Source organism: Nanorana parkeri, unplaced genomic scaffold (assembly GCF_000935625.1).
Source record: "Nanorana parkeri isolate BGI_ZX_2015 unplaced genomic scaffold, ASM93562v1 scaffold81, whole genome shotgun sequence".
Lineage (NCBI taxonomy): Eukaryota > Metazoa > Chordata > Amphibia > Anura > Dicroglossidae > Nanorana > Nanorana parkeri.
The window spans coordinates 195,179-209,930 of record NW_017306349.1 but is presented as its reverse complement, the minus strand read 5'-3'; positions in this window follow the sequence as shown (position 1 = coordinate 209,930).

The window sequence follows — 14,752 nt, the reverse complement described above, 5'->3', positions numbered from 1 at the left end:
TTTTTTTTTTTTTTTGTAAATACATTTTTAGAAATATATATATTTACATATATATTTATTATACACATACATTATCTTGGGTGGATAGGAGTCAGGTCTTTATACATCGAGGTATCAAAATACACAGCTAGAAGTGGTTAGTCACATTCAACTGGACTTGTTCGGTAATGTTAATGACGCTTCACCTCTCATCCAAGCAGCTTCCTCAGTTCTAAACCTACCCCAACATTTATAACCAGACGGGTAACCGTAATCCAATGGCCATGGAATGTGACGTTTGTAGGTGCGAATTGTCCAAGAACGGAAGGAGTGAAAGTTTGTGAATCCAACCTGTGCTGTTCCCTTGGTCCAGTAACCATCGTGCCATGAAGGCCAGGAACCTAGCTCGGGTTACATGGCCTAACGTATGAATGGTTGTCAAAGATGGGAACCTAGTTCAGGTTATATGGCCGAACGTACAAATGGCTATCAAAGATTGGAACCTAGTTCAGGTTCCATGGCCTAACGTACGAATGGTTGTCAAAGATAGGAACCTAGTTTAGGTTCCATGGCCTAACGTACAAATGGTTGTCAAGATATGAACCTAGTTCAGGTTATATGGCCTAACGTACGACAAAAGTTGTCAAAGGTAAAAATGTTGAAAAAGAGTGCTGTAGATCTAGTTGAAGGCCCCATCCCAGTTTCGGGATGCTTGTTCCATCTTGACCTATATGGACTCCTTCAGGACCAGTTGTCCTCTGTGTCCAACAAGTGCACCTCATTGCCCTCAAAAGAAGGTAAAGGATATCTCAACCCAGCCCACACTGCAGCTTGTCAGTCCTTAAGTGTGGTGGTTGCATTAGGCTTCATTTTTTGTTTAGGATATCTTCAACAAGAACAGAAAATACCTATTGCTCTTGCCAAATAGACCGGAGTCTCTTTCACTTCCTGAAATGATGAACAATGCTATCTTCCGTAAACCCAAAAAAATCCCCCACCCCACCATGTAATGGAGATTTAGAAGATGTTTTTGTAGTCCAAATCAGGATAGCAGCCAATGATGACAACCATGGCTCCCTGCTGAGATAAAGAAGAGTAATGGTAGCCACCCTTGGAAGTGTGTGAAAACTAACGACAACGGCCACCACATCTAAGGACTGGCAAGCTACGATAGGTCCTAGTTTTGCCTTTTGGGTTTAGAAACGCTTTAAGGTGTTGAAAGAACCCTACAGACTTCTACCTCCGATGTTGGCCTAGGGCAGTGGTGGCGAACCTTGGCACTCCAGCTGTGCCAAAACTACAAATCCCAACATGCATCTGCCTCTGGGAGTTGTCTGTGGCTGTCAGAGCCTTGCAATGCCTCATGGGACTTGTAGTTCCAAAACAGCTTCAACTAAGGTACAGCGGGGAAGCCGCCGCTTGTTTTGTACAAGTGATCCCGGCGTTGTCGCTGAGATCACTTGTATGCAGCTTGCGGGTCTGCTATTCTCCATGGGGCGGGGGGGTAGGGCACATTTAGGAACCTGGCCTTAGGGCAGCAGAGAGAGTAAATCCGGCCCTGAATATGTCGTAAATGTGACTAACTGCTACCAGCTCTACAATGTCCTGTATACATGAAATCCTTCAAAGACGCATACAATGCATGTAAATGAAGACCGTGAAAGTGCTGAGGAGTGTGAACCTTCCAGCTCTTTCCACCCACGTGTGCATGTATATATGTAATTATATATTTATATATTTACATATACAACCGTGCTCGTACACGTTTTTTTTTTACTGCTTTTAATTTTCGCAGTGAAATTTCAAGGCAGCCACATTACCTGTCCACCGGGGGGGGGGGACCCAGACCCGTTATGGGTGAAATTTCAAGGCAGCCACATTACCTGTCCACCGGGGGGGGGGACCCAGACCCGTTATGGACAAAAAGAGGATTTGAACCAAGTCCATTCCTTCTCGCCCTGCCGTGAGAATGTTCGCACTGCGCCATCTCTCTCCTTTTTTTCCTCCTGTATGTCTGTTCTCAAGAACCTGACATTTTCGGGGGGGAGGACCTTGAGAAGTCTATTTAACGGAAGAAAGAGACAATATTTACGGAACAATTTGCTGTGACGTCGCTCTGCCATCGTTGTAATGGGAGGGAAATCGTTCTAATTAAAATAATTGTTATCGGAGAGTCAATGACGGGGCGTTTGTCATTGTCTGAAATGTATTTTATAGATTAAACAAGGACGTGAACCTAAGAATAAAGAGAGTTGTTTTTGTGCTTGGATTCATTTTGCTGAGGGTTACGTCAAATATGCCTCTTCCTTCACACCTCTTGAGCAACAGAGAGTACCTACTTAACACTGTTTGTGTTGCTCCATACCTCAAAGGAGCTTACGGCCCATCATCCCTTCAATCCAACATGTGAACACACAGTAGGCCAGTTTGAGTGGAAACCAGTTACCTGACCAGAATGTGGCTGTTACTCAGCTCTGCCAGTATGGAGGAGTGCTGAGGGGTGTGGCTGTTACTCAGCTCTGCCAGTATAGAGAAGTGCTGAGGGGTGTGGCTGTTACTCAGCTCTGCCAGTATAGAGAAGTGCTGAGGGGTGTGGCTGTTACTCAGCTCTGCCAGTATAGAGAAGTGCTGAGGGGTGTGGCTGTTACTCAGCTCTGCCAGTATAGAGTGCTAAAGGGTGTGGCTGTTACTCTGCTCTGCCAGTATAGTACATATACTAAATGCCCCATGATGGCACACTCGAGAGGGAGAGAGACCTACCTGTGAGGAAAGGAAATGGTAAGAATCTATACATTTCAGGATAGTCAAACTTCTTCCCATTGTTTTTCTGTATCTTACAGGAGAAAAAGGGAGGTTTGACATGGTGGATCTTAGTTGGGGTCCCTCTGCTCCCTCCTATTTTACCATTCTAGGTGTCCTCTCCTTGCTGGTCCCCTTATTCGCTCTGGATGGTGATGCCCATGGGAATGCCATGGGAAGCAAGGAGGAATCGGGAGTGGGTGACTCACCTGTTGCCTCCTTTTAAAGTTAGTCCTGTAGGAGTTAGGTGGCCACAGGCCCATCTGGTTGCTTGGGGTTTATAAAATCCTAACAATTATCTTTTTTTTGCTCCGTTTTGGTCTGTTAAATATACAATCAAAAATGTTAATATATCTTATAAGTGCAAAACCTCTTGATCCTGCCAGAAAACCTTAAAGGAGGCAGCAGGTGAGTCACCCACTCCCAAATCCTCCTCTGAATGCTGCAGAGAGCAGCATTCAGAACCCACTCACCGCAGTAGGAAGAAGAGCAGGAAGAGGACCTGTGACGTCTGCCAACTGGACCAAGGGGGAGGGGGGGAGTGTTCTAATGATGGGTGGGAGGGGACCCACCTGAAGTTAGGCTTTAGTGCAATCTAAATTAGGCTTTAGTGCAATCTAAATTAATCATACTTATAGGTATGATTATGATGTTCCTTGTACAAACTTGAGGGACTACCCCACTATCTCTCGTGAAGGACTATACCAGCTCAGGCATCACTAGAAGTTACCTGATACCTTACAGCTATGTCAAGTCTGCATCATTAAAGATTGGACAGCGACTTCATATAAGCTTCTAGGACTCATGTTCATTCATTGGTCTTAATACTGAAATTTATGGTTGCCTTGTTATTGCTATTCAACAGGGCGACCATAATACCAGGCGAGGAGTGTGCTGTCCCAAGCAGCCTACCTTATTAGGTGTATATTTGGGGTTTGGTTTAATCCATTGCACCGTTACCCCTCTCTTGTTCTGCTGCTAATGAAGCCCCCAGTTTTTTTTTCCTAGCTTCACCATACTAGCTAACAGATTAGCTTCGTTCCTGCTTATGCAGACTAACAGGCTTTGGAAGACAACTGTCTTTTTATCTGCAAGAAAACCCGAAAAACATCCTCTCTACTGGATCAAACTAGACTATATGGCCAAACGTTTCCAAATTAATGAGTTCAGGTTTTTCCAGTGATTAGCACTGCAGCATGGAAGAACTGGGAACCTTTGGCCTGGGGGGGATGGTGAGGGGTAGGGGGGGGCAAACACACTCAACAAGTCCTTTCATGATAAGGTTAGGTTTCTGTGTAGAATGGGTAAAGAACGGGTGACATGCAACGTATGCCATGGTGCTTCATTGATGGGTGGGCATGGTGAAAGGTGGATGTTCCTAAGGGGAATGGTTTTTTGGGACACTCCAATTCACCTCTTCCAGAATCAACTTTCTTTGCAGGTCTCGGCATTAGTTCACATGATATCGCAGAGCCAGAACAGAAGTTAATGCTGGAAGATTTCCTTCTTCCAGATGCTGTAGTCAAAGGTTTGAATGGGTAGCAGGTAGTTATACAATGCCCAACAAGTGTCACTGACTAAGGGTCCCACTCTGATCGATGTCTGAATGGGGAATTATCTCCATATTTGGGGGCAACAGGTCAGTATATCTTTCTATATTATCTTAAATATCGTATTAGTACTTTCCCAGGGGACAAATGCCCCCCACCAGCCCACTGCTTCCCTAATACTGTTAATGCTACAAAGACTTTTAGGCAATTGTGCTCTTCCAACCTTGTGGAAACACCGTTTGGTGAAGGTCTTTCTCTGTTCCACCATGACTGTCCCCTGTGTACAAAGCCAGCTCCATAAAGACATGGTTTGACCAGTTTGTAAAGGCCACTCAATTTCCTCCACCCCGGGGCCCTGACCTCAACCCTATGGAACACAGGAACACCCTATGGAACATAGGTGCATGGTAAAAATGATTGAGTTCTGGTGTACAAAGCCAGCTCTTTAAAGACATGGTTTGACCAGTTTGTGAAGGCCACTCAAGTTCCTCCACCCCAGGGCCCTGACCTCAACCCTTTGGAACATAGGAACACCCTATAGAACATAGGTGCAGTATAGGAATTATTGAGTTCTGGTGTACAGAGCCAGCTCCATAAAGACATGGCTTGACCAGTATGTGAAGGTTTCTCAAGTTCCTTCAAACCAGGGTGCAGACCTCAACCCTATGGGACATAGGAACACCCTATGGAACAAAGGTGCACTGTAAGAATTATTGAGTTCAGGTGTACAAAGCCAGCCCCATAAAGACATGGTTTGACCAGTTTGTGAAGGCCACTCAAGTTACTTCACACCAGGGCCCCAACCTCAACCCTATAGAAGATAGGAACATCCTATGGAACATTGGTGCACTATAGGAATTATTGAGATCTGGTGTACAAAGCCAGCTCCATAAAGACATGGTTTGACCAGTTTGGTGTGGAGGAACTCGAGTGTCCTGCACAAAGACCTGACCTCAACTCTACTGAAGATCTTTGGGATGAATTGGAGTGCTGATTGCGAGTCAGGTCTTCTCACCTAACATCAGTACTGGACCTCACAAATGGCCACAAATTCCCACTGACACCCTCCAAAATCTTGTGGAAAGCCTCCCCAGAAGAGTGGAGGATGGTATAGCCACAAAGGAGGGGCAACTGTATATTGATGGCCATGGGGAGGAGCAACTCCACATTAATGGCCATGGTTTTGGACTGGGATGTCCAACTAGCTCATATAGGCATGATGGCCATGATGTACTGTATAGTGTACATTCTTCTTGACGAGTCAAACTGACAGATTATAGTTACATAGTATTTAAAGTTGAATAAAGACACAGGTCCATCAAGTTCAACCTTTGTGTGCATGTGTGTGTGTGTGTATTTGAATCCCTGTGTGGTCTAGTTTTTAAGAGTACCTGTACCCCTGTATGTTACGGTCTCTGAGGAAGGTATTGAAATGCTTTTTGAATGATTTAATACTCTCTGCTGATATCACTGCTTGTGGCAGCGAGTTCCAGATTTTAACCGCTCTAACTGAAAAAAAGCCCCTACGCCCCTTGTGGTTAAATCTTTTCTCCACCAGTTTTAGGTGGTGTCCTTGTTACAGAGTTTACAGTAAAAAGTTTATTGCTAATGTTGCTATCACCACCCATCATTATGTACATCAAAATCATGTGGCAGTGAGTTACAACAAAGTATAAAAATAGGTTAAAAAAAGATTTTATTCAATCCAATGGAAACTATCTATGAAGATATACACTGAGTGGCCGGATTATTATGACCACCTGACGTTTGTAGGCAAATTAGCTATAATTTGGCGCTGAAGTCACTAGAGGGCCAGACCATTATAAATAGGGAAGCAGGTTGGTTACCACGACAGTAGAAGTGATTTGTTTCTGAAGATACGGGGAAACAACGCGATTTAACAGCCTTTGAACGTGAGATGATTGTTGGCGCTCGGAGCCATGGAGCGAGTATCAGCAAAACAGCAGAATTCGGTAAATGTTCAAGAGCAGCTGTTGTTAAAGTGTTTAAAGACTGGACTGTCAGACGAAAATCTGGGTCTGAACGTGCGAATTGTGGCCGTCAGCGACTAGTCAATGTTAGGGCAGAACGGGGGAGGGGCAAGACTGGTACAAGACAACAGAAGGACAACAGTGCCGTGTCAGATTCCTCGCATCACCTTTCACCATCTCGTGGAGTCACGAGGCGGCCCAACGAAGTACTGATGGGGTGGTCATAATAATCTGGCCACTCAGTGTATAATGCTTTTACAAACTAAATGTCATCCATTGAGGACTTACATCTACCTTAAAAAGTGACCACAATTTGGCAAAGTGTTTCTAAATCAAGAGGGAAATTTATATTTTTCCCCAAGCAGTCATGGACAGACCAGAACAAGCAGCAGCACCAAACCTGGTAGCTCACAATTTTTCCCAATCTACTTTGTTCATAAGCTGCTGTGAAAGTGAGAATGTTCCATACAGTCAGAATATAATATAGCAGTGCAGTGACATTTCCTAAACAGCTGAGGGCAACCTATAATCAGCAATCACAGACTAGGCAGAGGCTGAGAACGCACAGCGGCTCCCACCTGTGCTTCTCGTCTTTTTGCAACCGAATCTCCATGATCTTCCTTAGCATTGAATTGTCCCTCCATAACAGGGGTGGACAACCTTGACACTTCAACTGTTGTGTAACTACAACTCCCATGAGACATTGCCAGACTCTGACAGCCACAGGCACCATGGGATTTAAACCACAGCTGGAGTGCCGAGGTTGCCCAGCCCTGCCCTATAAGGTCTTCTGTGTAGAACTTTAGAACTGTATGAAGGTACTGTCTACGGAGTGACTCACACCATTGATGGTGTCCCAGGTATTTGGCACCGAACCCCCATAAAGATTAGACATAGACACTATGGATGCACTGTTGTTGGGGAGACTCTGGGCAATAGTGACCACAACGCGATCACTTTCAATATTGAATACAGGAAAAACAAGAGGGCTGGTAGGACAAAAACCCTCAATTTCAGAAGGGCCAACTTTGATAGACTGCGCCACCTAGTGGGGGAAATCGAATGGGAAAATGTATTTCAAAATCTAAACTCGGACCAAAAGTGGGAATATTTTAAAAACACGTTACATATTGCAATTGCCAAATGTATATCATTGGGTAATAAAAGTAAAAGATCAAAAACAAAACCTGTATGGCTGAATAAAACTGTAAAGCATCACATAAAGGAAAAGCGAATGGCTTTCATAAAATATAAGATAGAGGGGACGGCATTGGCGTTCCACAACTATAAAGAAAGCAATAAAAGATGCAAACTAGCAATACGGACGGCTAAAATAGAGTGCGAAAGACATATTGCCATAGACAGTAAAAAAAAAAAAACCCAAAATTTTACCATTATATAAACAGTAAAAAGGTGAGAAAGGAGCAGATAGGCCCAATTAAGGACGAAAGAGGGAATTTAGTCACAAATGACAAGGAGAGGGCCGAAGTACTAAACTCTTTCTTCTCCTCAGTATACACTCCGGAGGGAAACGGACTTGACGCCCCTGATAAAACACCTAGTTCATCACAAAACACAGCCAAGTGGTTGACAGAACCCAGTCCGTTTTTCCGGTATGGAGTACCGATATTTTTTGTCCGTTACTCGCTGATAGCAGAAGTCCCATTAAGGAAGCCAGGCGACGTGTAATGACTCCCCACCCGGCTTCCCGATTAGCAGGGAAGCCGTCTCCATGGTCTTCACCAGATGACGAGGAAGCATGGTGCCGGCTTTCTGGCCAATCAGGAAGCCGGGGGGCGGGTAATGACTCGCTGCCTCGCTTCTTGATTGGCCAGCTTCTCGGCCAATCAGGAAGGAGTCATTACATGGTGCCCGGCTTCCTCGTCACCTGGTGGAGACCATGGCGATGGCTTCCCGGCTAATCAGGAAGCTAGGTGGCGAGTCTTTACACGCCGCCTGGCTTCCTTAATGGGACTTCCAGTATCGGAATTCGATATCGGCGAGTACCGGGAAAAAATATCGGTACTCGTTACCTAATTCCAGTCCAAAAAAATGATCGTCAAGATTTCATGATGTACAGCAAATCAAGCAGCTATATCTGACATGCTGAGCTGGATATTTCCCACTCGTTTCACCAATATCTGCTTCCTCAGGAGAAAGGCGTCCACATGAGTGGTCATGAAGCACAAGGACCCCACTGGAAGATGTCCAAGATGGCCTGTAATGACAAGGAGGAGCAGAGGAGGGGTAGAGACCAATCCAGCCTGGGAGTCTGGGGCGGAGGAACGTGACTGGCCGCACAGAGTCCTGACCTCAACCCCATAGAACACCTTTGGGATGAATTAGAGTGGAGACTGCGAGACTGCGACCACAAATGGTCCAACATTCCCATAGACACACTCCTAAACCTTGTGGTAATCCTTTCCAGAAGAGGCGGAGCTGTTTTACCGGCAAAGGGCGGAGCCAACCCAATACTGAACCCTACGGACTAAGACTGGGATGTCATTACAGTTCATGTGCGTGTAAAGGCGTCTCAATACTTTTGGTAATATAGTGTATATATTATTATTATAGAGGATTTATATGGCGTCAACAGTTTGCGCAGCGCTGTACAATATAAGGAAGACATTACAATCACAATTCAAGACAACAAGATGGAAAGGAGGGCCCTGCCCGTGAGGGCTTTTATTCATATATATATAGATAGATAGATAGATAGATAGATAGATAGATAGATAGATAGATAGATATATTATATAATATATTTCTACACATTATACAACAAGACATTCCAAGGTAGGAACCACAGCTCATTCTAATGGCCCATTTCTACACAGTCATTGTAGAAAGAGAACCTGTACTGATAGAAGGAACCTATCCTTAGCATATAAGCACCTGACGTTGCAATCTAATCATTACTATAAATTTTTCTTTATCACCAAATTACCAATAATCAACCTATCTGATATCTTCGGTAGTGCCGGATGTTTGAACGAGTCCAGGTTTTATGACCCTTCACCGTGAGACCTTGAAAAAAAATCTTTACCATGTTGCGCAATCGTCCTACAATCCGATGTGAAGGAATGAGATCCCAATATCTAGATCTCCGTTGCCGTTAGTCACATGTCCCCTGAATCATCCATGTGAAGGAACTCGGTGTTTGTGAAGGGCTGACGTCAATGCTGTAATCCTGCGTGGGCTTATGTGCTGTCTTCACTTTCTAAGTTCTGAGGAATCTCGTCAAACCAGACTGAGGCAATCTGGCAGGTTCATGGTCAATGTCTGCGCTGGTGTACAACGTTATTATGGAAGCCGCAGGTATTATTATATATGTGTGTCATATATTCAGCCGGTTACATTGGAAACTGTGGCAGTCGTGAGCTGCTTTTTAGGTTTGCTTGAAGTATAATTAAAGCCGATCGTTACAATTTTGATGTCATGTAGATTTGGGTTCAGAGGCAATTTTGGTTCTGTGGAATTTGGTTCAGGCACGTCTTGTTATAGGGTGACAACGCTTTGTACCTGTTTCTCAGTTGTGCTCCCGTGTTGTCACCTGGGCTTCCCATGGAGGCTACACTTGGCTTTTCCAGCACACCATCTATCCTTTCCATCCACCATCCTTTTCCAGCCATGGTCCACTGTTGGACAGAAAACAGAAGAACACGGATGTTGGAGTCCATAAAAAAAACCTTAATCATTTTGTTGTAATTTGTAATTGTGGACTCCAATCACTGCCAGCAGCCTACAGATTTTGGAAGAACTGTCCTTAATAGTATCTAAATTCTGAGTTTTTTATGTTCTGAGTTGATTCCTCCATTCTCAAGCCCTGAGGAAGGGGATTCTCTCTGCCCATGAAATTTATTGGCTGTTTGACCAGTCCAAAAAAAGGACAACACACAAACTCCATGCTGATAATGTCTTGGTTGGGATTTGAACCAAGGACTATAGATAGATAGATAGATATATTATATAATATATTTCTACACATTATACAACAAGACATTCCAAGGTAGGAACCACAGCTCATTCTAATGGCCCATTTCTACACAGTCATTGTAGAAAGAGAACCTGTACTGATAGAAGGAACCTATCCTTAGCATATAAGCACCTGACGTTGCAATCTAATCATTACTATAAATTTTTCTTTATCACCAAATTACCAATAATCAACCTATCTGATATCTTCGGTAGTGCCGGATGTTTGAACGAGTCCAGGTTTTATGACCCTTCACCGTGAGACCTTGAAAAAAAATCTTTACCATGTTGCGCAATCGTCCTACAATCCGATGTGAAGGAATGAGATCCCAATATCTAGATCTCCGTTGCCGTTAGTCACATGTCCCCTGAATCATCCATGTGAAGGAACTCGGTGTTTGTGAAGGGCTGACGTCAATGCTGTAATCCTGCGTGGGCTTATGTGCTGTCTTCACTTTCTAAGTTCTGAGGAATCTCGTCAAACCAGACTGAGGCAATCTGGCAGGTTCATGGTCAATGTCTGCGCTGGTGTACAACGTTATTATGGAAGCCGCAGGTATTATTATATATGTGTGTCATATATTCAGCCGGTTACATTGGAAACTGTGGCAGTCGTGAGCTGCTTTTTAGGTTTGCTTGAAGTATAATTAAAGCCGATCGTTACAATTTTGATGTCATGTAGATTTGGGTTCAGAGGCAATTTTGGTTCTGTGGAATTTGGTTCAGGCACGTCTTGTTATAGGGTGACAACGCTTTGTACCTGTTTCTCAGTTGTGCTCCCGTGTTGTCACCTGGGCTTCCCATGGAGGCTACACTTGGCTTTTCCAGCACACCATCTATCCTTTCCATCCACCATCCTTTTCCAGCCATGGTCCACTGTTGGACAGAAAACAGAAGAACACGGATGTTGGAGTCCATAAAAAAAACCTTAATCATTTTGTTGTAATTTGTAATTGTGGACTCCAATCACTGCCAGCAGCCTACAGATTTTGGAAGAACTGTCCTTAATAGTATCTAAATTCTGAGTTTTTTATGTTCTGAGTTGATTCCTCCATTCTCAAGCCCTGAGGAAGGGGATTCTCTCTGCCCATGAAATTTATTGGCTGTTTGACCAGTCCAAAAAAAGGACAACACACAAACTCCATGCTGATAATGTCTTGGTTGGGATTTGAACCAAGGACCCCAGTGCTGTATGGCAGAAGAGCTAACTGCTATGCCACTGAATTACACCGTGTTTGTCAACTGGCCCATGTTCATGAATTGGGTCATGTTCATCAATGGGCCCATGTTCATAAATTGGCCCATGTTCATCAACTGGTCCATCTTCATCAATTGGTCCATGTTCATTAACTGTTCGTGAATTGGGTCATGTTCATCAATGGGCCTATGTTTATAAATTGGCCCATGTTCATGAATTGGCCCATGTTCATGAATTGGCCCATGTACAGGAATTGGTCCATCTTCATCAACTGGCCCATGCTCATGAACTGGCCCATGTTCATGAATTGGGCCATGTTCATCAATTGGTCCATTTTTTTCAACTGGCAGATGTTCATGAACTGGCCCATGTTCATCAGTTGCCCCATGTTCATCAATTGCCCCATGTTTATCAATTGCCCCATGTTTATCAATTGCCTCATGTTTATCAATTGCCTCATGTTTATCAATTGCCTCACGTTTATCAATTGCCCCACGTTTATCAATTGCCCCACGTTTATCAATTGCCCCATGTTCATGGCACTGAGATCCCAAACATTTAGGCAAGTCCAAGATGAACTCAAAGATCTAAAATACCTTTTGAGTAAAGTATACTGCAATTCATATATACTGCACTCTATATCCAGATAAATAGGCCTCAGAGCGCCATGTCCATCGTAAATGTCGCACACAATACTCGGCATATGTTAAAGGCCAGCAGATGTTCATGCATGGAAGACCACGAACCGTGATGTCCGATATGTGTGCTGCATATTAATTATTAATGTTTGTATCAGTCTCATAACACGGTGTCCACCGTAAACATGTCATGGACAATGATACTAATTGCTAACGAGAGGTAGAGATTCAAACTCTCAGCCCCACCTCCTCAGGGTTACCTGGGGGGTGACAGCCATGGCCACCAGAGATGCCTTGACTGGTGGTCACCCATATGGGTGGATGGTGGGCTCCATTCCATACAGGCACCACTGCCCAGGCCACCAGAGGCAAGATGACCTGTCTAGAGTTGCCAGGAGTCCACTCAGGGATTCGAACTCTCAGCCCCACCTTCCAAGGGTTACCTGGGGGTGACTGTGGGTGCCAGCCATAACCACCAGAGATGCCTTGGCTGGGGGCCACCCATATGGGTGGATGGTGGGCTCCATTCCATACAGGCACCACTGCCCAGGCCACCAGAGGCAAGGTGACCTGTTGTCAGAAATTAACTCAGGTATTCAAACTCTCAGCCCTACCTGCCCAGGTGTACCTGGGGGTGACAACCATGGCTACCAGAGATGCCTTGACTGGTGGTCACCCATTTGGGTCGATGGTGTGCTCTATCCAGTACAGGCACCATTGCCCAGTCCACCAGAGACAAGGTAACCTGTCCATAGTGGCCAGGAGTCCGCTCAGGGAATCAGACTCTCAGTCCCACCTGCCTAGGGTTACCTTGGTGGTGACAGAGATGCCTTAACTGGTGGTCACCCATTTTGGTCAATGGTGGGCTGGTGGTGGGTCTGGGATGCCAGAAGTGTGGTGACCAGTCCAGAAGTCCACTCAGGTATTCAAACTCTCGAGAGTGGGCTGTGAGTCCTCCAAGCCATCTCCTCCTCCTCCTCCATACTCCGCCAGGTGCACGTACACCTATGAGCCCAACTCTCTGATGTGATAGCGTGCTTGTCAATGATTGATCACTTGCACCAATTTGCTATTCGAGATTTACGCTCAGTGCGCGCCGCAACCTTCATTTTGGACATATTTCGAAACTCTCAGACAGCTGCAGCGATCTTTTCTTCTTGCGCGTGATGATGCAAGGGACACGATTTCTTCCCTGCCAGTAGGGACTTGCTGTGGCGCGGAGCCAGTGTTTCAGTTGTTATGGTAAATATTGACACATTCGCGCTCCCCACCCTTCCATCCGACGTGTCTCTGAGCGATTACAATTCAAAATCATCCAAAAAAAGAAACCCGAAATGACAAGCTGATTGCTTCCGTGTTCATTACCGCCAACGGGGATTTGTGTGAAAGAATTTAACCATTTCAGGCGCGCAGAGACGTATTGCCGATTGTTGGTACAACAACGAGTTTATGTAGAAGTGCCGCCCGTATTCTATAGAAGATGCCGATTGGTTTTGTAGCAAAACGATGTTTCCGGAATGATGATTTCAGTATTGATCTTGGATGTGTACATTTACATTCTCAACTCATGGTCAGGTATTTACATATTCGGTACAAGCAGTCAATAAGATTTAAAACGAGCCCTCACTGACCTCTGTAGCTGCAGGCGCTGTGGAGCAATTCATGTTCACAGTTCACAGCAGAAGCACTAAAGTCGTTCTATCAATGGCTCAGCTCCTTCTGTTCCTCCTCCCAACAGTGACTCAGCTGATCAACTCCTCCTACTCCCCTGCCCAGCAGTGACTCGGCAGCTCAGCTCACCCTGCTCCCTCTCCCAGCAGTGACTCAGCAGCTCAGCTCACCCTGCTACTCTCTCCCAGCAGTGACTCGGCAGCTCAGCTCACCCTGCTACTCTCTCCCAGCAGTGATTCAGCAGCTCAGCTCTCTTCTCCCTCCCCCCCCCCCCCCCCCCCCACCTCCTAGTGATTAAGCATCTAAGCTCCCCCTGCTCCCTCCTCCCAGCAGTGACTCAGCAGCTCATCTCACCCTTCTACCCCCTTCCAGAAATGAGTGGTATATATTTCTGTCCATCCAGTCCTGAGATTTACACAGCTTTCTCACACTGCACAGACGAGTTTAGCAGGGCGGGAGACCTGATTTTCCCCTCTGCAGTTACAAGTCTGGCCCCTCCCTGAACCTGTGACTGGACACTGAAGGAGAAACAGCAGACTGATCAGCTCATCTCTATGTCACACTGCACTCTCCTCCTATCAGCATGCTCCTTGTTAGAGCATGAGCATTGCAGAACAACCGATTGGTTCCTTCTGCTGCTTCTCCTTCGCCCAGTCTGAGCTCTGCTGCACAGGGACTGCAACTGCTATTATAATACCAACTCCCATTGTGATATTCATGCTGCTGGCATTTCCAAAATACAATAATACATTGATACAATAACACAATAATACCCTGATACAATAACACAATAATACATTGATACAATAACACAATAATACATTGATACAATAACACAACAATACATTGATACAATAACACAATAATACATTGATACAATAACACAACAATACATTGATACAATAATACATTGATACAATAACACAATAATACATTGATACAATAACACAA